Here is a 24,282-nt window from a genome sequence, read left to right as displayed (position 1 = left end):
AGTTGGTAGACTGATACTACTCACCTTCAAGATTTACTATAAAACTACAGTAATCAAGATAGTATGCTATTGGCAACTGAATAGACAGATAAACTGAAAAGAATAGAAACCCATAAATAGACCCACATAAATATAGCCAACTGGTCTTTGATGAAGGAGCAAAGGCAATAGCATGGAGCAAAGGTTGTCTTTTCTACAAATGGTACTGAACAACTGGAGACCCACAAGCAAAAAAAAGAAAAAAGAATCTAGATATAGACCTTATGCTCTTTACAAAAATTAACGCAAAATGAATCACAGGCCTACATGCAAAACACAAAACTATAAAACTTCTGTAAGAAAACAGAAAATTTAGATTAACTATGGTTTGATGAAGACTTTCTACTTACTATGCCAAAGGCATGATCTGTAAAAGAAAGAATTGATAAGCTATACTGTTGTAAATGTTTCCCTCCACGTCTCGCATGGTTCAGGGTTCAGGATCTGGAAGAGGAGCCGCACACAAATGAAAGAGAAAAGACAAGAGATAATCTGGGAATATTGGGGGCCAGGCGGGTAAGTCCAACTCAAGAGGAAAGACTTTCACTGGTGCTCAGGCCACATCAATCTTTTATACTCAGAGGTAAACAAGGTAGTGGTTACTATAGTTACACAGTTCTTGTGAGTTTCATTTGTTTTGACCATAGTTACACTTCCTGCCCTTCCCTCAGCCCATTAGCTTCCCAGATAAGATCTAGGGAGTGTTATAAGGTCAAGCCTAATTATGCTAAGAGGACTGAGCCCTCTAAGCTGGGACTTGTGTGACTTTGCCAACAAGTCAGTCCAAGGCTTAACCCTTTGCGGTCGTTTGTCTACTCTCAGCCACCAAAGTTTTTTTTACCGTCCCAGTCATATGTCTGCTCTCAGACACCACAGCAAGGAACCGTACGAATCTTAACTCTATTTATTCATGTATCAGTTCATAATTTCTCTGAAAGCTCTTAAGTATCTAAGCAACCTTGTCACGAACCAAAACATTGCCCCGACAAATTGGAGATATCGAAACTCAATATAAACAAACGCGGTCGTTCCACACTTGCCATGCAAAACACCGTGGCGAGTCAGTCGCCTTTTGAGAGTGAAGAAATCCACAAGCTTCGGAGATACTTCGCAGAATTTCAAATAAAGCTTTACAAATTACGTTTAACTGTAATTAGGCATTCTCGCTTGTTAAGATATTTTAAAATAATGCTCCAAAATGGCAAAAAGAAAGTTACCGAAAGAAGTGTACTGTGAATCTGAAAGTAACGATGAAGAGTTTTATTTTGGCAGGAAGACCATCGGCCTCAGATAAAGATGAAAGGCTTAATGGGAAACTGCATATATTGCGGCACTGTGAAGGTGTGAAAAGTAAAGATTGCTCTGTATGTTCGAACAGAAAGATTAGGGGCAGAAGACACCAAACTAATTATTTTTGCAATACATGTAGTCGAAAACCAAGACTGCATATTGGAGACTGCTTTCAAAGATACCACACAATGGAGAAATATAAAATATAATTTTTACATAAAAACATGTTATTGAAACACATTATTGTCTAAACATACATCTAATGTTCAAAAAAGAATTAATAAATCTTGTTTATCCTTCATAATCTTGCATGTTATGTATCACTGCTCTTTCAATGGAAATTAATTCCGTCCAGTACGACACCCATGTCCAAATTTAATACGACCGCAAAGGGTTAACCCTATATCGGTTCCCCACATCTCACCTTTTTTTATTATTAAGCTACTATAATGAAAATAAAACTTAAACATCAAGAACAAAAAGCTACCATAATAAAAGTAAAACTTAAGCATCAAGAACAAAAATGTTTAAGTCCCAATTTCGATGTGCAACAGTTCTGAGTCCAAGTTTCAATGTCTGACAGTTCCTTATGTGTACATGTCAGCAATGATATTTCAGTTCTGGATGGTGGACAAATGGTGGCAATGCAGGTCCGACCCTCTCTGGTTTGATCCTGGGCAACCTGCAGCGACGCACAGCTGCTTGACTGCTAGCATGGCAAAGCTTCATCAGTGTCTTCCATCTCTGATTGTTTTTCCTCTTGTCCTCATGGCTGGAGCATTCCTGATAATTCCTCTGTTGCAGGAATCCACATGGTCTTGGAGTTGTTTTCTGAAAATATACAAACGTATTCTCGACCAAAGGTTAATAAAGGAAATTTTACTTGGGGTCCTTTTTATATTTGCCCAAATGATTTTCCTATGGCTTATTTTGACACTACGTATGTTTTTCATGGGTGTCTTGCTGTTAGCATTACAAATGAAAGAAAATTTTTTCTAGATGTAATTTAGTTACAGGATATTTTTCCTTACATGGTATTTTTCCACTATCACCCCTTTTTTGATTTAATTATTAGGAGACTTTTGGAAAATTTTTATAATGCAGTCTAGATAACTTTAAATTTTTAATTTTTTGCACAAAAATATGACTGCTTTATTGCGTGTTAAGCAATTTTACCATGAAATGAAAATTTTGGTTAATATTACTTATTTCAATTAAACTCGTTACTGTCAAATTTAATACTCTGACAACAATCTTAGTTTACACTGTAAATATTAATGGAAAGGATTATTTTGCATCCTTGAGAAGGCCCTGAGCATTCCTGGTGTTAGGCTGGATTTGGATTTGGTAGTTGCTGTCAGCCAAGTCTCCATTGTCTGGGTACCGATCTCAGCTGGGCATGGGAAGCAGGAAGCAGCCATGGGGTCAGGAGACCTCCCTCAGAAGGGGCGAGTGTTCAAGCCCCTGCATAGTTGGGGGGGTGAGGATCTGTGCCCCACCTCTGTTGACCCCCAAGTTCTCACCTGATGGCCCCTCTGCGACTGTGCCTGTCTTAGGTTGTTCCTTCCCTGAGGAATCTTACCCGTCTCTGGCTAACCAGCCATCCTCCGGGGCCAATCAGGGTGATGTGAAGTTCAGTTCTGTCTCCTTGGTAGCCTATGCCCCCGTGGCCTCCATGCCCAGCAACTGCCTTGGGATCCCCTCGCCTGCTGGCGGGACTCCAGCATTGATCACATACGTTGGGGAACACAGGTTTCTTCTCCAGAGAGGGCCCAGCTCACACCATTGGGCGAGAGACAGATCCATGGTACCAGCTACCATGAGGCTTCAACCTCAGCATGAACAGAGAGCTCAGGCAACAGCTGTGGGCAATTGGATTGTAAGAAGAGGGACCCTCTTGGCAAAAAGGGCAAGAGAGGCCAATATAGAATGCTCAAGTGCCTTCCCAGGGGGCCTTCCACACAGTGGAAGGGATTAAATCCTTTCATGTCCTTATTAAATTGCTGCCAAACATTCAAAGAATTAGTTTGTAAGTTTGTTTGGGATAAATGTACAATATGCTGTTGTAAAATATCAAAAATTATTAATGACATTGTAGAATAATATCATGTAAGGATATTCTTTGCTCAATTCAATTTTAAACTGGAAATTATGTTAATTAAATTTAAGGCAAAAATCCAAATTATTTACCTTTCTATATTAAACCTAGTACATTTAATTACAGTCCTCCAGATGTTTGAAGGAAAAACCTCTTTCTATTATTTTCTTGCAGAGTAATTTCCAATCAGTATAAAAATCTTTTTCTTTTACACCAAGTAACCCACAGGGTTACTTCTTGGATGTTGACTGATAGTGCCGCAAGGTCATGTATTTCAAGTCAAAGTCATTAAATTTGGTTGAATTAAAAAATCCTTTAAAAAGAGAAAATAAACTTTTGAAAACATTTCAGGGCCCGTGAAATGTCCCAAAGTCATTCCTTGGTTATAGTCTTGAAATTCAACTTGAAAGACCATCAAATACATATGTGTATATAAGATTTAAAGATTATATTCAATTCTGTCCTCTAAATTTAGTACAAGGCACACCCAGATCAATATTTCAGCATTATTTCACTTCAAAATACCTAGGTATAAGTTTTTATCATTTGATTCAGTAAACTCCAAGGTCCCAAGTTCCCAACGGCTCTGGAAAACCACGCTTGAGGCTGGCAAACAGGCCTGGCCCAGCCCTTGACTTTAAAATGACCATAATTTTTTCTCTGGGTAAAGTCAAGAAGCAAACTTATAGCTACATTGTTTCCTGCTGGTTGCTTGCCGGCGGGAAATTTCAAAATTGGCCAGGAGATCGCAGCCACAGGATAACTGTTTTTAGCTGGTGAAACAAGTTTGGTCTAACCTGGTCCATTTAAATGTCAACGAGCTAAGCTAGTTTCTCCCTGGGCTACTGGACCTTCATAATTAATATATTTCAGTAATTCTTGATATTCAAATCCATTTATTATTTTAAGGCATTTACTGTGGCAAATTTTCTGTAACAGACAATTTTACTGAATTTCTTTGAGGCTTTAAGATTAACTGTGGAATAGGCTTCACTAACATTTCGAAAATCACTTTATTACGGAAAAATATCAATCTTGTTGCTAGAACCAGCCTGCATTTCTTCTCTGGGTCAAATTCGTCATTTTTCTTAGGAAATAATCAGTCTTGGGTCTTATTTTGTACATTTGCAAAGAGATTCCAGCTCAAAACTCTATCTAAATGTCCAAAAACAGGACAGTTGCACGCATTAGTTTTAAGCCAGCTTTTCTCTTTATATGTGCACAGAAATCCCAGGCGCATTTTTAAATTTTGTAAAACTTTTCAATTATGAGAAGGACTTTAAATTAGAATACTTGCCCTGACCGGTTTTGCTCAGTGGATAGAGCATCGGCCTGTGGACTCAAGGGTCCCAGGTTCGATTCCAGTCAAGGCCATGTACCTTGGTTGCGGGCACATCCCCAGTGGGAGGTGTGCAGGAGGCAGCTGATTGATGTTTCTCTCTCATTGATGTTTCTAACTCTCTATCCCTCTCCCTTTCTCTCTGTAAAAAATCAATAAAATATATTTTTTAAAAAATAAATAAATAAATTAGAATACTTGGGGAGGGGGCATCCATATTGGATCGCCATGTGCTCCCTTCTTCTCTTCCCCACATGCTGCTTTGGGGGAACATGACTCAGATGGCGTTTTTTTCCCAAAGTCATGCTTAATAGAAAAACAGATTTTAAATTTTTTTCTTTTTTGCTTTCCAAAGTAATAGCTAGTACCCAAGGTTATCTTAGCCAAAATTTGGTTATCATAAGATGTTCTCTGGTAATTTTTAAACAAAACATTAAGTAATCTCATTGCGGGAGAGTTTATAGCTCTGCCCTCTCCTGCCACCTTTGAATCTCTCCGCACCAGAGGTGAATTCGGCAGCGGGGTTTCATTTCTTATTACACATTTTAGATTCCAAATACAAATTAAGATTTTAATTTGGACAAGAAGCCACATTAAGATGACCATGGCACTCTTTTTTCAGCCTGATTTAAAAGAGTACCTTTTAATATTCCAGTTTCTTTATAATTTGGCCTTTTTGCACAGGTGATTCTATTAACGGAGAATTAAACATTTCAGGATTAGGACATGGAGGTGGAGGGAGCCATGAAGGCCATTCCTCCCATTTTTTCTTTTCTTTCTGCTACTCTTAAGGAGTGGAGGGTGCAAGGGGAGGAGATTTATCCTCCTTGGCCTCTCTTAAAGGCTCTAGCAAATGAATTACCATGTTCCACAAGGGAAAACAGTTTTTGGAGGCAGTTTTTTTGTTTTTCCTGCTGCTGACCTTTTTTTTTTTTTTTCAAGTTCTGACTAACTTTTTGGCAAACATTCAAGATCTAATGTACCTTCTTCAGAAAACAAGGGTTATGTCTATAATAACATGCAAAAACTATAAGAGATTACCTTCTAAAGCTTTAAATTCTTAAGCATGCAAATCAAAAGTCTATAATAAAGTTTCTTACTTTTTTAAAGCCAAGTCTACTTTTTTAAAGCTGAATCCTGCCCCATTAACCTGGTTAAGAAAAACGTTCCCACCCCGCTTACAGATCCGGACTTCTGCAGCTGATCGTGGGCTTTTGTGTGCGGTGAAATATCCCCCCACCTTTACGGTGAATTTCCCTACCTTTACGGTGAATTCTTTGTTTCCCACCTTTCTGGTGAAACTTCGTTTTTTTGCTCTAGCGAAACCTTCACTTCCAGATTTCCCATTGGGCGCCAGATGTTATAAATGTTCCCTCCATGTCCTGTGTGGTTCAGGGTTCAGGATCTGGAAGAGGAGCCACACACAAATGAAAGAGAAAAGACAAGAGATAATTTGGGAATATTGGGGGCCAGGCGGGTAAGTCCAACACAAGAGGAAAGACTTTCACTGGTGCTCAGGCCACATCAACCTTTTATAGTCAGAGGTAAACAAGGTAGTGGTTACCATAGTTACATAGTACTTGTGAGTTTCACTTGTTTTGACCATAGTTACACTTCCTGCACTTCCCTCAGCCCATTAGCTTCCCAGATAAGATCTAGGAAGTGTTATAAGGTCAAGCCTAATTATGCTAAGGGGACTGAGCCCTCTAAGCTGGGACTTGTAATTTTGCCAACAGGTCAGTCCGAGGCTTAACCCTATATCGGTTCCCCACACTATACCATATTAAAATTAAGGTTTTCTGCTGTGTGAAAACACTAACAAGAGAATAAAAAGAAGCTGGAGACTGGGGGGAAATATTTACAAAAGACTTATCTGCTGAAGAAATGTTACCTAAAATATACAAACTCTTAAAACTCAACAGTAAGAAAACCAACAACCTGATTATAAAAGTGAACCAAAGACTGTAAAATACATCTCACCAATGAAGATATACAGATAGCAAATAAACATGTGAAAAGGTGCTCCAAAAAGAAAAATATAAAAATAAAAGATGCTCCACATCACATGTCCTCAGGGAACTTGCAAACTGAAATGACAATGACATACCACTACACACTTGCTAGAATGGCCAAAATCCAAAACACAGACATCAACAAATGCTGGTGAAGATGGGGAGCAACAGGAGTGCTCATTCATTGCTGGTGGGACAGTAAAAAGATTAGTGGGTGCCAGGGGTTAAGAGGGGTGGGGGAAGAACAGTCAGGCACAGGGCTTTTAGATCCCATTTTTAGTGCAGTAAAACTACTCTCCATGGGATTATACATTTTTGTCCAAACCCATAAAGTACAATACCAAGAGTGAATTTTAATATAAACTCTAGCTTTCGGTGATTATAATGTGTCAATGTGGGTTCATTAATCATAACTCTGGTGAGGGATGTTGGTAATGGGAGAAGCTATGCATGTGTGGTGGCGAGTAGTATATGGGAAATCTCTATCTATGGTCAATTTTGCTGTGAACCTAAAACTGCTATAAAAAAAATAAAGTCCAATATGTAATACTTTCTACAATAAAGGTTAAAAAAAAAAGTCCACAAACTTGCAACTAGAAGTTGAATAAGTTCGGTGATCTAATGCACTGCGTAGTGATTATAGTCAACAACACGGTTATTATATACTTCAAAGTTGCTAAGAGATTAGATCTTGAATATTCTTATCACAAAAAAAGAATAAGTCTGTGACATGATAGAGGTGTTAGCTATGGCTGTGGTGATAATCTTACTGCAATACATAAATGTATCAAATAAATCCATTGTATACGTACACCTTAAACTTACACAATATTATATACCAATTATATCTGTTTTAAAAATAGCATTATAGAAAAATTGTCTTAAAATTCTGTAATTTTGTGTTTGAGATGATTAAAAAGAGAATTTTTAAAAACATGTTTTTCACATTCTTGAACACCCAAAAGTTTGTATTCTTATCCCACACTCTTTTATATCCTACGACAGCTACCCTCTGCCCTTAGCGGCTCTAGAGATGAAAGGCCATGGGGGTTCCTCGCCCTAGAGCCCAAGAGAGAGAGAACCCCCGGGGCCGCAGGAGGACGGACGGACAGCATCCCGGCTGCTCAGGGGGCTGAGGACCCAGCAAACCCCTCGGCGCAGGAGCCCAGCTGAGGAGGCGGGACCACACGCGACGGGCGCGCGGTCCGATTGGCCGAGCGCCACAGAACCTGCTCGGTCCTTTGATTGGTGTGAACGGCGAGGCGCCCTCTCGAATGCCTCGCTCGGATTGGCTAGTTTCTCGGCCCAGACCTGGACGGTGGCCAGAGGAGGACAAGAGACTTCTGTGCGGGATGAAGGGACGACTCGGGAGGACGTCTGAGCTGCACGTCCACCAGCTGCTGGGATCCAGGGGCACGGCGGCCACCTCTGTGATGTCGGTGCTGCTGGTGGCGCCTGAGCGGACCGGCGGCAGCGTGTCGCGAGCCCGAGGTAACGGGTGTGTGTGGGGAGGAGGGAGGGGAAGAGGGAGGTGCGGGGAGGTAGGGTTCCTGCCCAGGGGCGGGGCCTGTGCTGTTTGGCTCCCTTTCGCAATGAGAGATGCGCGGGTACCCGAGGGTGGGAGAGGAGGAGGACGAGAGGGAAGAATCTGCAAGTCAGGGAAGTCTGCTTCCAATTCCACCTGCGGAGGGAGCCCTCCTACCACCAGCCCTTCCCTTTCTTCCCCTTCCCACCGCTCCCTTCCGCCTGCCATTGGCCTCAGTTTCCCCATTTACGAGGTGGGGGGCATGGCGCCGGGCCTGCCATCTTTTATGCGCACCTCGCCAGGGGTTGGTTGCCAACTTTAGCAATAAAAATACGGGATGCTCTTTACATTTACATTTCAGATGAACAACAAATAATCTTTGAGAATAAATATGCCCCCACTATAAAATAAAATTAAAATATAAAACAGCGTTATTTGTCGGAAACTTAACTGGGCGTCCTGTTTTGTACCTGGCAGCCCCAGGCAGGAGTGACCCTTGGACACATCCTGACCATTGGCAGGTGCCTTCCCTGTGCGGGGAGCGCGGTGCTCATCCCTGCGGTGATGAAACCCCAAGGGGGCCAGGACGCCTTGAAACCCCGTTTCAGTTCTGCTGTCCTTCATCAGCGTGCCGTTCAGAGAAAGACTCCTGGGGGATTCTTTCTCGTTGTTGTAATGAATCTAGTTAACAAAAGCGAATTTATCGTTCAGAAGGGCTGAGAGTTGTTTTATATTCAAGTTCCCCACTGTGGCATTTACTTTATATTTTTGGGAAGAAGTAACTGTATTAATCTGTCAAAGAATGGTTATTTACTATATGTTTTTGGAAATACATTTTATATAGTAAATCACAGTGGCATATCACTTGGCTCTGATGTCCGTGGAGACGGTTATATTTATGTGTTGCAAGAGATCCATACATCACTGTAAAGCAGTGGTTCTCAACCTTGGCTGCACATTAGAATCGCCTGGGAATCTTTTTAAAATCCTGATTTCTGGGCCTCATCCTCCGGAAATTTTGTTTCTGTGTAATGGGGTGGGGCCACAACATTGGTAACAAAGAAACAGAATTTCTGGAGGATGGGGCCCAGAAATCAGGATTTTAAAAAGATGCCCAGGTGATTCTAATGTGCAGCCAAGGTTGAGAGCCACTGCTAAAGGTAGGGTTAAAGTAGTATCGTGTATAGAAGCTGAAGCTCCAATTGTGGAATGGGACACACCTGGGTTCAAAGCCCAGCTCCAGCGCTTGGAAGGCAGTAGGCAAGTTACCTAATCTCACTGGGCCTGTTACCTCCTCTTTACAGTAGAGATGATAATAATTTTCCACTTCAAGGGATTGTTGAATTAAATCCTTGTCCATTGTCTGCGACATTAAAAGCAATTCACCTGTTATTAGCCATTGTAATTGGACTTTTGATAAGTGTGGGTCTTTGGCGTAAGTCATTAGATAATCATTACATTTTTAAATTTTAAGTTGAAAAAAGCCAAGCAGTTAAGGATATTGTGGATATCCTGAACTTCAGTGAAAATAAACATACTGTTTAATAATAATTAAAGCAGACATTTTAGTCTGTAATATAACAATTTTACCAGATCAAATATCTGTAAATATCTGAACTAATATAAATATTTATATATCTGTATCTTTCATTGCTCCTCATGTATAATTTTATATGTTTTCATTTTTATTGTGTTATATGTAAACAAGAAGAAACATTACCAGCATCAAAAATGACTACAGGGTTATGGTGGAAGTCAGAAAATGGTGTATAATCAGTGGCTGTTTTCAGTGAGGTATACTGAGTATATTTTAAACACTAGAGGCCAGGCTTTTAGAATTTTTACATTTTTGTATATTGTTTTATATCCTCAGGGTTTACAGTGTTAAAGTCGTTTACTTAATAACTATTCCCTGAAATTCTTCTTGGGAACTTTTCTCATTTTTTTCTCCAAAAAACTACAAAGCATTTTCACCACCTAGAAAGGAATATGTAATTTTGAAGAGTCAAGTTCTAATTTTTGCAACCACTCTTTATTACTCAAGTGATCATAAACAAATCACTTAACATATCTGGCCATTGGTTTATTTGTAATTTCATAACTAACAAGAATCTATTCCCTCACTCCCAAGATTTATAAATGCTATCAATGACTATTAGATATTATCCACCAGAGGAAACTTCAACCATGGATGAATCCAACTATATGGCTTCTTTGTACCTACAGCAAACCTCCTAGAAGAGTTGGAAAAACTTGTACACTAGGAAGATTTGGTTAAAAAAAAAAAATTAGTTCATGGTAGTCAACTTCACCTGGCCTTTCATTCTTCCATTTTATGCAACTGCTGTTTCAAGTCCTCTTCACTCTTTTCAAAACCCTGAAATCTCCTACAGCCATTCTCAACAAATGATCTCAATGTCATTGTGATAATAGAATACCTGAGCTAAGCTTCCTGCCAGAAACTCTGTCCATCCACCTTCATCTGTGTCCTTCCAACTTCCATCAAAGTCTATGATTCCTTTCCCTCTCGCATCACAGGGATCTCATTACATCCAGGGTTTGACTGTTGGTATTGACTTTGATCACCTGTCTGAGGTAATATTTGTGAGGACTCTCCACTGTAAAGATGCTCTGAGAAATGATGAGCCAGCCAGCTTATTTTACTTTTTTAGACAAAGAAACAATATATTTTCGAAGAAGTGACAAGATAAATACACTTAGGTTTGGGTGCTCTTTAGTGAGTTTGGGCTTGGGCAGTAAGTTAGTGAAGGAGTAATATGGTTTGTTTATGTAAGCTCTTCGGCCCTGGATTCCTTACCTCTGGTGATGAGGGTGTCTCCCTCAGCTTCCCTGCAGCAAGGAGTGCACCTCTAACTGCAGAGGTGTATTTCCTGCGTTCAAGGCAACAAGCCAGGGTAATGGGCCCTTCCTGCACCAGCTGCTTGTCAAGTAACTTTAATTCAAAGTAATCAGTATGCCATGGTGGGATATTTTGGGGTGGCCTGCCCTGTGCCCCAACAAAGTTGTAGGCTTTATTTAGATCAAGACTGTATAGTCAGTTTCCTATTGAAAAGGTACTTATTTTTAAAGTGAATGGTAATCAGTGAATACATACAGAACATCTTGCCTTGGAGCTGTTAACACAGGGCTTGTTCACTATTTACATGTCTTACACACAGAAGAATTATCTAGGAAATGTTCGTTTTGATACTTTATCTTTAAGAAACAGGATCCCAAGTTTGAAAAGGCACAAAAATCTAATTAAAAATGAGACACTTAAAAGGAGTCTATCATGAAGCAGTTTGAGTAGTTGTAAATTTGGAAGTGATTCTGTGTTGTGCTGTACAAAAGCTGCTTGCAGACCAGAATTTTAAACTGAATATGAACAGTTTGGCATTTAGCCGTGTGCTTCGGAAATCATTTGATGGAGCCTTTATTTCTGCAACATAATGACTTAAAGCTTTTGACTTTTAGATCCAAAAGATAACTCTTGCTCTTGAATACTGTCTGGGAACAACTTGTCATGCCTGCTTTGTGGAATTGGTGTTCAAAAATGAAATGCAAAAATGCAGACTGGCCCAGCACATACTGGTTACTGGTACTCCAGGGAGAACAGGAGATGTTAAATAGAGGATATCTTTGTAAGTATTACCATGTTTTTCCTAGGGTATTTTTTAACCATAATATGTGGGATATGGTAAAGAAAAATAATTAGCCTAATTGTTTAAGCCAGTTGCCATGCATAAATATCTAGAAGTGATACAAAGACTTTTTTTTTTTAATATATTTTTATTGATTTTTTTAGAGAGAGGAAGGGAGAGGAATAGTTGGGATAGAGAGTTAGAAACATCGACGAGAGAGAAACATCGATTCAGCTGCCTTCTGCGCACTCCCCACTGGGGATGTGCCCGCAACCAAGGTACATGCCCTTGACTGGAATCGAACCTGGGACCCTTCAGTTTGCAGGCCGACGCTCCATCCACTGAGCCAAACCAGTTAGGGCTAAAACTTTTAAAAAATATATTATTATTGATTTCAGAGAGGAAGGGAGAGAGGGAGAAAAACATCAATGATAAGAGAGAATCATTGATCAGATGCCTCCTGCACACCCTACACTGGGAATTAAGCCCGAAACCTGAGCATATGCCCTGACCAGGAATCAAATTGTGATCTCCTGGTTCATAGGTCAGTACTCAACCACTGAGCCACGCCATCTGGCAAGACTTTTCTTTCATAGGCTTTATTTTTTCAGAATGGTGTTAGATTTGCAGACACATTGAGAAGACAGTACAGAGTTCCCAGATACCTTGCACCCAGTTAGGCATATTATTAACATCTTATATTAGTAGGGTACATTTGTTAAAATTAATGAACCAACATTGGTACATTATCTTGAACCAAAGTCCAGAGTTTATTCAGATTTCCTTGATTTTTACCTACTGTCTTTCTGTTCCAGGATCCCACCTGGGTTGGTTACCTTGACAGTTTTGAGGAGTATTGGTCTGATACATTTGAAATTTGATGTTTTTCTTAAGCTTAGACTTGGGTTAGGGATTTTGGAGAGGAAGACCACAGAGTTAAAGTGCCATTTTCTCATTACATCAAGGGTTTGATTTGGTATTGACCTTGCTCACCTGGCTGAGGTAGTATTTGTGAGGTTTCTCCACTTAAAGTTCCTCTTCCCTGCCAGTCCCTACCATAATCTTTGGAAGGAAGGTTCTATGCACAACCCACACTTAAGTAAGACTTATTTTTTAATTTTCCAAAATGGATCAAGATGCTTGTTTGGGATGAAGCAAATAAATATGTTGAGCCAAGAGTTGAGAGATCAAATCCATGAGATTTACCAGAAATTAAATACAAGTAAATCATGACATGATTTTTTTGTAGCTGGCAGGTTGGGTTAATTGTTACAATATAGCTGTGAAGTGCTATATTGTCCCACCCCCTGCTGAGAGTAAGTGTTTCCTACAATCTCTGTCTGACTCATTTCCGTAGTAAGACAGGGACGCTTGGTCTCAAACATTTTTTTCTCCAAGTATTATTTATGAAAACTATTATCGCTGCTTCATTAATGTGTCAACATAATTAGTTATTGTCTCTTTTTAAGGTTGTGCTGCTTTCTGCCTGATGCCAGTCGATCTGTTGCAAGTCATCAATTCATGAGATCCATTTCAAATTCTGGTGAAGAAGGAAGAATTGACCCTTGAAAGGTTCAACATTTTATAATAATTTTGAAAGAGGGTAATGTTATTCTAATTGATATACTAAAAAACTGTAGCCAGGATTTTTTAAATATATTTGTATTGATTTCAGAGAGGAAGGGAGGAGAGGGAGAGATAGAACATCAATGATGAGAGAGAATAATTGATCAGCTTCCTCCTGCACGTCCCCCATTGGAGATCAAGCCACAACCCTGGCATGTGCCCTGAGTGGGAATCAAACCATGACCCCCTGGTTCATAGGTCAATGCTCATCCACCGAGCCACACCAGCCAGCCTACCCACGATTTTTTTTAACCTTCTTATTTAAGCTCTGTGCTAAAATAGCAGAGCCTAGTATCATGTCTATGTATAGTATTTGTAATAAAGCTAGCAGAGTAAACACAAGAAGGAAAATAATGGTACCGGTTAGTAGAAAAAATAAGATTAACTTTTTTTTTTTTAAGTCCAGGGCATTTTATTCTTAGATTAGGTACAGTAATATCTGTATTTAGGCGAAATTAATAGAGTGAATTTCTAACTGGTCTCTTCCGATAATAGGGATGAGAGAGAAATCAAATGGCTTTTTATTGTGACTCTGAGATGAACTCTGAGATTTTCCTCTAAAATACTGTAGGGAAGGAAATTGTATGTTCTTTGTGAGTTATGAGAGACCAGCAAGTACATAGGCTGTTCTTTTTCAGAACGTGGGGCAAAGGTAGATGGGCTTCTTCTTTTTGTTGTTTTTGTTTTTTGTTGTTGTTAATCCTCACCAGAGGATATTTTTTTATTGATTTTAGAGAGAATGGAAGGGAAGAGGAGAGACAGAGAAACATTGATGTGAAAGAGACATCAGTCGGTTGCCACCCGCTCCCCCACCAGGGCCAGGGATCAAGCTTGCAATCCAGGTACAGGCCCTTGACCGGAATCGAACCCAAGACCCTTCAGCCCTTGGGCCAGTGCTCTATTTCCTGAGCTAAATTGGCTAGGGCTAGACTGGCTTCTGAGAAAAATATGTGCCAGGAATTTCAGTTTCTGATGTGATAAGAAGGCTATTCCCCAGTATTGCTAATTAAGACACTTAATGTCTAATTATTTCCTTAATAAATAGAAGCAGGATCTAGTTACAATGTAGCTGCGAAGTGCTGCATTGTCTTTGCACTCTGCTCAAAATAAAACTGTTTCCTTCCAAGCCCTGTGGCCCGGTGCTGTAGCCACCAGGGATGTGTGGTCTCACACATGTTTCCCAGCTTAAACGCTGAGTGGACTAGGACTCTTTTTTTAAAAATTTATCTTTATTGTTGAAAGTATTACAGATGTCCTGTTTGTTTGTTTGTTTTTCCCCATTGACTCCTTCTCCACGCACCAGCCCCTCCCAGTCTTCACCACTCTTGTCTGTTTAACCAGCGGCTCTTGAGCGTTAAGTCTGTTAATACTGTGCAGGTGGTAACAGATAGAGACATTATCAAGAGGGAATTGAGATAAGGGACAACCCACATTTTGATTTCTATGACTTATTGGGAGTTCAATTCCTTATTTAATTATAATATTTATCTCCCAACAATTGGTTTTGAGGGGAAAATTTTAAGTCGCCTTTGTCAGCTCAAGCTATGTAGGGGGGATAAAGACCGCACCCCACAGCGAGCTTTATGCCGGCTGTGCAGTACATGACTCTTCCGTGGCCCAGAAGCGTGCTCAGCAGTTGATTTTTAATCAGAATGTGTATATATACTATCATGTCTCAGGCTCATGATTTTTATGTACAACTAGGATCTATGGTTATAAACCATGACCTGCCCAATACTTGTGAAAACTATATTCTCAGTTAAGTATTTGCCATCTTCATTGAATTACTTGTTTTCATTCCGGTGAATTGCAATCATGGATCGCTTTTTAAGTGTGATTTTTGTTGGGCAAACAACCTCGAAAATCAGATAAAGAATCAAGAAAATAATCTTATCACCTAGTAATGTGATAAGATGTATTTAAAATGGTACTTTTGGAAGATTCATGGTTGACCAGAACAGAGGGAAAGCAAATGTGAAATAAAAAGTCCAGATTATGGACTTTATACAGTTGATATTTTTTTAAAAAAATCAATAATGCTGTTAGATCTGGTTGTCTTAACTTGCACAAGTCTTTTTATATATTATTATCATCATCATCATCATTATTTAGTCATGTTGCTCATATCTTGTGCTTTCTTGGTGATTACTCTATAACTGGGATTTTCTCAGCATTTCTGGTAGCAATTTTATTGACTCTAGCACAGGTCAGAGTCATTACATAAATTTAATTATACCTTGCTACTAATGTAAAACTAACTTTAAAAAATATATAATAGTTGATGAGAATAGGTGACAAGATGGGGCTCAGAAATGGCGTTGGCCTGATTTCGGACATGCATTCATAAGTGAAACCATGTTTGGATAAAGAGTTAGTGTTTCCATATTTGTTTTTCTCTTGTCCTGGTTATTTGATCCAGCCAACACATTTTAATTGGTTGTATTATGTGCATTGGTAGAATGGAGAGCTGTGATGGTAAACATATTTCAGTGATTTGTGTTACAGTGTATGAGGTGATCAGGAAACAGTGATAAATATGGGTTACCATAGAAAATTTTTGGAGTTCTCCCTACCCCCACCGAAAAACCCACATATACTGGAAAAGGTTTAAGTGCTGTATCGAGTCTGTCCAGTAGAACTTTCTGAAGTGATGGAAATGCTCTCTGTCTGTGCTGCCCAACACAGCAGTGACGAGCCACACGTGGCTGTTGAAATGTGGTTAATTCAACTGAGGACCTGAATTTTACTTAATTTTTAATTATTTAATTTTAATTAATTTAAACTTAAATAGCCATATGTGGCTAGTGATTATTATATTGGACAGCATAGTCCTAAATGATAGTTACCAATCCAGAATTTATATTTGCAGTTTATAGTTCCAAATATGTTCAAAGGATTACATGACTATTCTTTTTGTTTTGTCCCTGGTGCTGACATCTGTCCCAGGCTGACACCTGCTCTTGGCCCACTTTGGTATGGGATTTAATTTCACTGCCCCAAACACAATACTGTCATCTGTTTTATAAGTAATAATACTCAAGATACCTGATAGAATCTGCTCTTGCAGCCAGATGAATTCTTTGGCACTAACTACAAAAGAAAACTTTCATTTTTCCCTAGATACTGTGATGAGCATCTAGTGCTCTAATTACAAGTACTCTATATAATCTTAGCAAGTAAATAGCCACTGATGGTTAACAAGTAGCTCATATTGATAGTAGTTCCCGTAGGATTTGGTAAGTAATATTCCTATGAATAACTTTCCTTCTGTTCAGAGTTGGCAGGAGGAGGAACATTTGGGAGAAAAGCTATGGCCACAAGTATTCTTCACGACACTCAAACTTTCACCACACTGTAGTGGAGGAAATTTTTTTAAATTAAATTTATTGGAGTGACATTGGTTAATAAAATTACATAGATTTCAAGTATACAATTCTATGACATATCATCAGAATATTACTTTATGCCCTAGCTGGTTTGGCTCAGTGGATAGAGTGTCGCCTGCGAACTGAAGGGTCCCGGGTTTGATTCCGGTCAAGGGCACATGCCCTGGTTGCGGGCTTGATCCCCAGTAAAGGGCATGCAGGAGGCAGCTAATCAACAATTCTCTCAGATCATTGATGTTTCTAGCTCTCTCTCCTTCTCTCTTCCTCTCTGAAATCAATAAAAAAATATATATATTTTTAAAAAGACACTTGAAAGTTTAAGGAAGCCTTATTTTATGATGTATGCACCACTGTGTTTACATTTCCTCTCTACTACACACAAGACAACTTATCAGCAAGAAAGTCCTTTATGTGGCTTCGCTTGGAACTTCATTCCCTCTAAATTCTAAACTCAAGTACACATACTCTCCAGGACACTCATCTTCAACCACCACCTCTCTATATTCATTTAGAACACTCTGCCCCCCTCTCCCTGCCCCCAACCCCCTCACCCCACCCAGCAAGCTCCTGACCCACCTCCCTGCCTTGGATGAGGAACCATCTGGCACCTTCGCCCTCCTCTCCTCGGTTCCCATCCTTCCAACAGCCCCAGACCTCAGGTCACCCCGTCTTCTCTGCTCCTACAACACCCGTCAGGCTGCTGGGGAAGGTGTGACACCCATAGGCAGCATCCCTGCCAATGGCCATACCCAGCTGTGGGCAGGGCACTCCGTGCTGTGTGACTGTCCTTCACTTGTCCCGACCTTCTCCCTCTCCCAGTCTCTTCACCAGCCATGCTAAGTCTCCCCTCTCTGAGGACTGTCTTCCTCACTCTTAGCTGATGCGTTTACTTCCTGCATTGAGATAGAAGAAGAGTCACACATTGTCAGCTTCTCATTCCCATGTGTGTGTTGGATTCCCAGACTCCCACTCTCTCCATTCCCTCTGTGAGACACATACTGAAGGTCAGGGCGAGGCGCTCACTTGAGGCACAACATTTAAGGGGGCATAAAAAAGTGCAGTAATAAAATTCAATCCTATTTAAATGTAAAGTTCTTTTTAAAAATCAAAATTAATGCAAGAATCCACAATAAACAAAATATCAGAATTTAAATAGAGACAGGATCCTACCCAACATTTACTTAACCTGCCTCACTCGCCTCACCCTAATTCTGTGGCTGACTGTATGCAGCCCACGGGTGCTGAAGGTTTCAGACAGGCAAGTAATCTTGATCCTGCATTCATCAATACATAACGGAAACAGGTTTCACTGAAAAACACTTACACTTACTATATCCAATACATATTTTCACTTAAAAAAAAAAAAAATTCTGAACCATTGAGTGCTGACCTGCAATTTGAAGAAACAACCAGTAGAGGGATTCTCTCCTACTGTAAAAGGACCATTTCCCTTCTGAGCATTGCCGTAACAAAAACAAACCCCAGTGTTCGTAGAATAGGTGATATAATCCAAAGGGAAGACTAGAGGAGGAGGACCAGGACTATCAGGAAAAAAAATAACTAAGTCATTTAATTATTCCTTTCTGGCTTCAGGCTCCTCCTTATTGGGGAAATAAAGTATTATCATGAAGCCTGCCCCTCTGAATAGCCCTATATTCTCTGTATGGAAATTTTAGTTCTCTTACTCTAGTCTGAACAGTTTCATAGGAATTGTAGTCTCATATTAAAAGTCTAATATTCAAAGTGCCCCATGATGAAGATTTCTAGGCAGTTACAGTAAGAGTCCATTTTACTATTTTGTACTTTTACTTTTAACCTTTCATGTCCCATGGTAGGATAATTCTTGGGTCTTTCCCAAGGTTGGCAAAGGAAAGACAGAAAATTACCTGTAATTCTTTATGCTAGCTACATCAGTTTCCACATTCTAGAAATTTCTTTTCCTACCTTGTTTTGGAGATCTGTTGCTCCCCATTAAACAAATGTGCCCCTGCTAAAACCAGTCCAGGAGCCAAATGGGCATGTTCAGAGAAATCAAAAATCATTTAGAATTCACTGGAAAGCTTGTGTTTCGACTTGGTAGGTTGTCTTAGTAAATCCACTGTACTGGTGCTGAAAAGCATAAATGGTTGCTATGTGGTAGTGATTGCTTATCCTATCTGCTTCTGTAGGAAGGGAACAACCTGAAGTTCAATTTATAACTCATTTTTTTAAGTGTGGAAAATTAAGGATGCTCTTAGTTGTTATATCACTTATTAATTCGAATTTGAGGGAGTTTCAATAGTATGACTCTTCTAGAAAAGACAAAATTGTACTCAGTAACTGTCTTGGGTGTTTTGTGACTATGACTTGAGCTATGAAATGTTAGCTTATGCCGCGATTAGGGCCATTTTGGGGTTATGGCTCCACAAAGAATAAGTTAGTTCGTGATTCAGTGTTAGTCCAAACACTTTAAATTCCAGCTTGGCATGGATGTGGGCAAGAGGAAATGGGTTACATTACCATTTCTCACTGCTGGCCACCTGAGATCTGCTGTGTGCTCAGCAACAAGATCCCCACGGACATAAACTAAGTGTTTACTTTTCCTCACGAGTTACACGTGGGGGTGGATTTCTGTTCACTGGTGTGGAAAACTAAAGGCAGAAATGCTGAATGAACAAACACACAGACAAGCCCTGAGTCTTTGCCTAGGATACTGGTTGCATGGGGATTATAGAGTACTGTTATATTTTAAAGACATTATGCTAAAAATCATTAAAATTTTCCATTAATGAGCTTGATTATGCAGATTTTGAAACAAAGAAGCTGAACTATAAAGTAGGCCTCGTAGAGGTCAACCATTTGCCTTTCTAAGCTTGGCCTTCTGTATTCACTCTTGAGCACAGCTGTTGGTTGACAGGGCTGTTTGCTCTTTTAGACACAGTTCTTGTTTTGTGCTCGCCCACTTAAGGAGCAAACCTCTCCGTTGCCCACTCTAGCAACAGTCACTAACATGGGTGTGTTTACTGCACAGCGGGCACGTTCGGAATGCCTGACACATGTACTGACCCTCTACCTCTCACAACAACCTATGAGGGAGAAATCATCTCCCCATTTTGCAGAAGAAGAAACTGAAGTCCCGAGACTTGGGGTTCACCACGTAACCTCATAAATTCCAGCTGAGGCCCTGGTCCCTCCCTGAGGTCCTCCCCTGCCCTTCCTTCCCAGCCCTGGCAAGGCTGCCCTTCCGGGAGCTCCCATCAGGATGGGAGGGCAGGGGAGCAGGTGGGGCAGGGCCAAGAGAAGAGACCCAAGAAAGCAAAGAACCTGCTTCACTGTGTGAAGTTTGGAGTCACTTATGTTTTGCTCCCTCCCACCTGCATCTTGTCCGAGCTTGTTCTCATTTTCTTTGTAACATACCCCTTTCCTGACCCTCCATCTCAGCTTTGCTAAATAACATTGCTTCACTAGATAAGGGGCAAGCTGTCCTCCACTGTGTAACAGGATTTCCCCCAGAAAGAGAAATGGTCCACGTGGGGATGGGAACCTGAAGTGGCAAATGCTGCTGAGTCAGAGAGAGAACTGGGAGAGGAGAGAGGAGAGAAAGGGATACAGTAATCAAGGCTGTCCCCAGAGGAAATTTATCTACATAACCTTATTTGCTGATCACTCTCCCTCCCGTCCCCCACCAGTTCATTCAGTTATTAGCAAGCAAAGTGAAAACTGCTTTTAAATCTATGATTGCTTTATTTTTTTTCTTTTACTTTTCTCTACAATTGCATCATATATTCCAATCCTTCCATTCTTTCTGTAGGTCCCATGTGTTAGTACTCATATTATTTGGTCCCAGTACAAAATATACAGGGTTTTTTTGTTTTGTTTTGGTTTGGTTTTTTTGCCTCAGCATAAAATGCTATTTGCCCATCAAACCACAAAGAGTAATAATTTATAGCTGGTATTTTGATAAAAACCCACTGGCATTAACTCACAAATAAGCTCATTCATTGTTAGAGAACAAATACATCTGTTCCTTGGCTCTACCCACTCTATTAGATACTCTGTGTGTGTGCAAATGCTAACACAAGTCTATAGTCCAGGTCCCCATGTCGGACTGCACTTAAAAAACCATATAGAGCTACACCCTACCCCCAAAGTGGCATTCACACAAAATAAAACCTTCACGTAGTCTCATACACAGATAAAAAAAACACCCCATATAAATAAACATTCTCTGAATAAGTCAAGGGATTGGTGCGAGGATATGGAGCTTCTACTGGGAGGAGGGGAGAGGGCGTGGATGAGAGATGAGGATTAAAAGAGTGGCCCAGAACGCCGGCCCTGGTGCCCATGTACACACACCACCAGGGAAGCGGGCAGCAGTCTGGGAGGACTTCCTGCAGCAGCCTGTGTTCCCAAGGAAGCCCCTGAAAGAGGAAAAAACGGCAGAAGGCCTCATGGTTCAGAACCAAGTACCGTTACTTCTATTGGGAGAAAGTACACAAAGGTTTTGAAATACAGTGGAAATAAACAGAGAACAGTGATGATGGTGACTTGACTAAAATGAGGATAGCAGATGGCACAATGGCTGCTTTAAAGGAAGAAAGGTAAGAATTTGATTTGCAGAACAGAAGGGAGCCACAGAAACTATTAGAAAAGAACTTTGTAACACCAAGGTGATGGCTTCAAGATGAGAGGAGCTGTGATCTGCATGTCAGAGTTAGGAGGGATAGATAAGGCAGAGAAAGGGTGGAGAGAAGCAGACTTAGGGGGAAAATTCAGTAAATAGGGTGAGTCTTAATAGCCGTGAGAAGAGATGACCAAGACCTAAAACCAAGAGAACACAGAAGTAAACATCATACCAGGGTTGATAGCTGATCCGCTTAGCGCCTAACACAACGGAAGCGTATGGACACAAGCTTATTGCTGAGTGTTCATGCAAGGCCTGAGCTGAGAGGGATGGGCTGGAATCCTGACCTCCTTCCGGCCGGCCACAGGATCTGGGCAAGTGACCCACCTTCTCTACACCGCAGGCCATTCCTGCCTGGAAGGGTGCAGTGAGGACTGACTGCAATAACAATTACGTGCGTGAAGGGCTAAGCTCAGCAATCCTCGGGCTGGGTAGATGCCGTCACCCTCATGCCACCTCAGCTACAGAAAGCACCTCTCACTGGTGAGCTGGCAGAGGCACCTTCATGCTGCACCCCATCATCATGGCTGCAGAAGGACCTGCTGTGTGTCACGTCTCTGTTAATACAGCATCGCCCCTTCACATAATGCACCATCTCTGGCTGCCTCCTCCTGTGCTGCCAGCCAACCACTCCACCCACAGTCCTTCGGCTGGGCTTTCCTCCCCACACCTGCTCCCTGGTGGTCTCGTCCACGGCCTTTATCCTGACTTATTTTTCTATAAATTCTGAGCTCCACACGTGAATGTCTTCACTTACATGTGTCACACAAGCCCTAAGCTTGACACGTCTAAAATGCATAAACCAAACACGTGTTTGTGAAACGCTGACTGGATGGAACTTGACTGTCCCAAAGGCCAGAATCCTCTTCTCACCAGCGGGCCCAGCCCAGGGCGTTGGTGTCAGTAACAGTTGGCACTGTGTCGCTGTGTAAATTGCCTGCGGATCTGTTTCCTATTCTTTTGAGAGGCCTCAGACCTCGAGGGGGGAGCTCACATCCACTCGTCTCCAGTTCCCACGAAGGATCCCCCACGGGCTCTGCACAGAGTGGATCCGCATGTATTGACCGTTGGTTGAGTTGAATGTGTGCTGAATGCTCCCCACATCCATCACATATTCAAACTTTCTTTCCAGGAAGCCCGTCCGCAGGACAGTGGCCCCAGTGTGCTCCTCCCTGATGCCAGCAGGCCCCAGAGCTGACACTGAGGCATTCGCTCCCCCACAGTCTTGCCTCTGCTCCTGTGGTTTGGCACAGTCCACATCCTCCCTCCATTCCGGGGCTTGGCCGCTGGATGAAGCCACACGAGGTACACCTGGAGCAGGAAGGTGCCGGGAGCCGAGGACACAGAGGCACTCACCGAAGGCCATTCTCAGAACCCACTGCCTTCCTTTCTCTCCTCTGCACAGGGCAGGGGCCTGCTGTACCCATCATCTCCTCCATCATACACAGGGCCTCTCTATGTGCCCATCTAACCTCAGCAGGGGCCCCGCACAGACAGGGGCAGCCTCGGAGAGGCAGGTCCTAGAGGCTGGGACCCTCCTTGGTCCAGTAGAGCTGTGCTGTGGATGGGGCAGCCTCGCTGGGGGAGGGGTGGGAGAGAGTACTGGGGTGGAGTGAGGTGGCACAGGTCTCCCTCCAGGCTGCAAATGCCCAGACAGCCCCAGTGGCAGTGGTCTGGGCCCACTCCCTGACAGTGGTTCTGCTAGCATTTCTCTCCCCGTTGAAGTGTGCAGGAGGCAGCCAATCAATGATTCTCATTATTGATGTTTCTATTCCTCTTTTTCCCTTCTTCTCTGAAGTCAATAAAAATAAATAAAAGACAATTACTACCATCCTTGCTACAGCTCTCTGAACTGCGTAAAACGATTTGGGTCCTGTGATGGGGTGGAACCAAGAAAAGAAAATTACAGGAGGTGCCCAGAAAATAGTTACTGACTCTGATTAGGAGACTGCAGGCCTGGCACAGATGCAACCATTTGTGTTCAGAATTTTACACTTAAGTTTGGTTGTGCTGATATTTTAAGGACAACTGGAATAGAAATCTCTATTTTTCTTATTAATAATTTCTAAGTGCTCATTGCCTGTTTCAGTTGTTCAGCTTAACAATTACTAAGTTAACAATAATTTTGTAGTTAGTAATTACTAAGCTGGTTAACAATTGCTAAGTGCTTATTGCCTCCTTTACGGAGCATATGTGACTCAAATCCTACTCAAACCAATTTCAAAGGCAGTTATAAGCCTGCCTGGGATTCATAGTAAGCATTTTCCTTAAGTGGACTGTTGGTTGAGTATTAGAAATATTTTTCCACATTGAGAATTTTCTTACGCTGAAACTTCCTAAAAGCCAATCACTAAAGCCCTTGTGACATGCAGGGGACGTGAAATAGTCCCCTGCCTAAATCCTGGTTGGTCAAATGGTCTAGGTCAGTGGTCGGCAAACTCATTAGTCAACAGAGCCAAGTATCAACAGTACAACGATTGAAATTTCTTTTGAGAGCCAAATTTTTTAAACTTAATCTATATAGGTAGGTACATTGTTATTAACTTAATTAGGGCACTCCTAAGCTTAGGAAGAGCCACACTCAAGGGGCCAGAGGGCCGCATGTGGCTCGCGAGCCGCAGTTTGCCAACCACTGGTCTAAAGCACAATAATAACACCTTATT

The 24,282-nt window shown here is 41.3% G+C and overlaps 1 long non-coding RNA gene and 3 other non-coding genes across 5 annotated transcripts; all 4 read left to right on the top strand.

The window, feature by feature from the left end:
- The first annotated feature begins 7,814 nt into the window (after positions 1–7,814).
- LOC118675028 lies at positions 7,815–23,431 on the top strand. 2 transcript variants are annotated; one of them, XR_004973791.1, is made up of 4 exons: positions 7,815–8,269; positions 11,778–11,944; positions 13,414–13,547; positions 22,752–23,431. It is a non-coding gene; the product is annotated as an uncharacterized LOC118675028 (long non-coding RNA). The 2 variants fall into 2 exon arrangements; XR_004973790.1 differs by having other exon boundaries at positions 7,817–8,269; positions 13,414–13,516.
- On the top strand, positions 13,199–13,329 carry LOC118677931. The gene has a single exon (XR_004974637.1). It is a non-coding gene; the product is annotated as a small nucleolar RNA SNORA63 (small nucleolar RNA).
- LOC118678069 lies at positions 13,822–14,008 on the top strand. The gene has a single exon (XR_004974737.1). It is a non-coding gene; the product is annotated as a small nucleolar RNA SNORA81 (small nucleolar RNA).
- On the top strand, positions 14,616–14,745 carry LOC118677930. Its single transcript, XR_004974636.1, has one exon. It is a non-coding gene; the product is annotated as a small nucleolar RNA SNORA63 (small nucleolar RNA).
- Positions 23,432–24,282: the final 851 nt, after the last annotated feature.

Source organism: Myotis myotis, unplaced genomic scaffold (genome assembly GCF_014108235.1).
Source record: "Myotis myotis isolate mMyoMyo1 unplaced genomic scaffold, mMyoMyo1.p scaffold_m19_p_2, whole genome shotgun sequence".
In the NCBI taxonomy this organism is placed as follows: domain Eukaryota; kingdom Metazoa; phylum Chordata; class Mammalia; order Chiroptera; family Vespertilionidae; genus Myotis; species Myotis myotis.
This window is presented reverse-complemented; position numbering and strand designations above follow the sequence as displayed.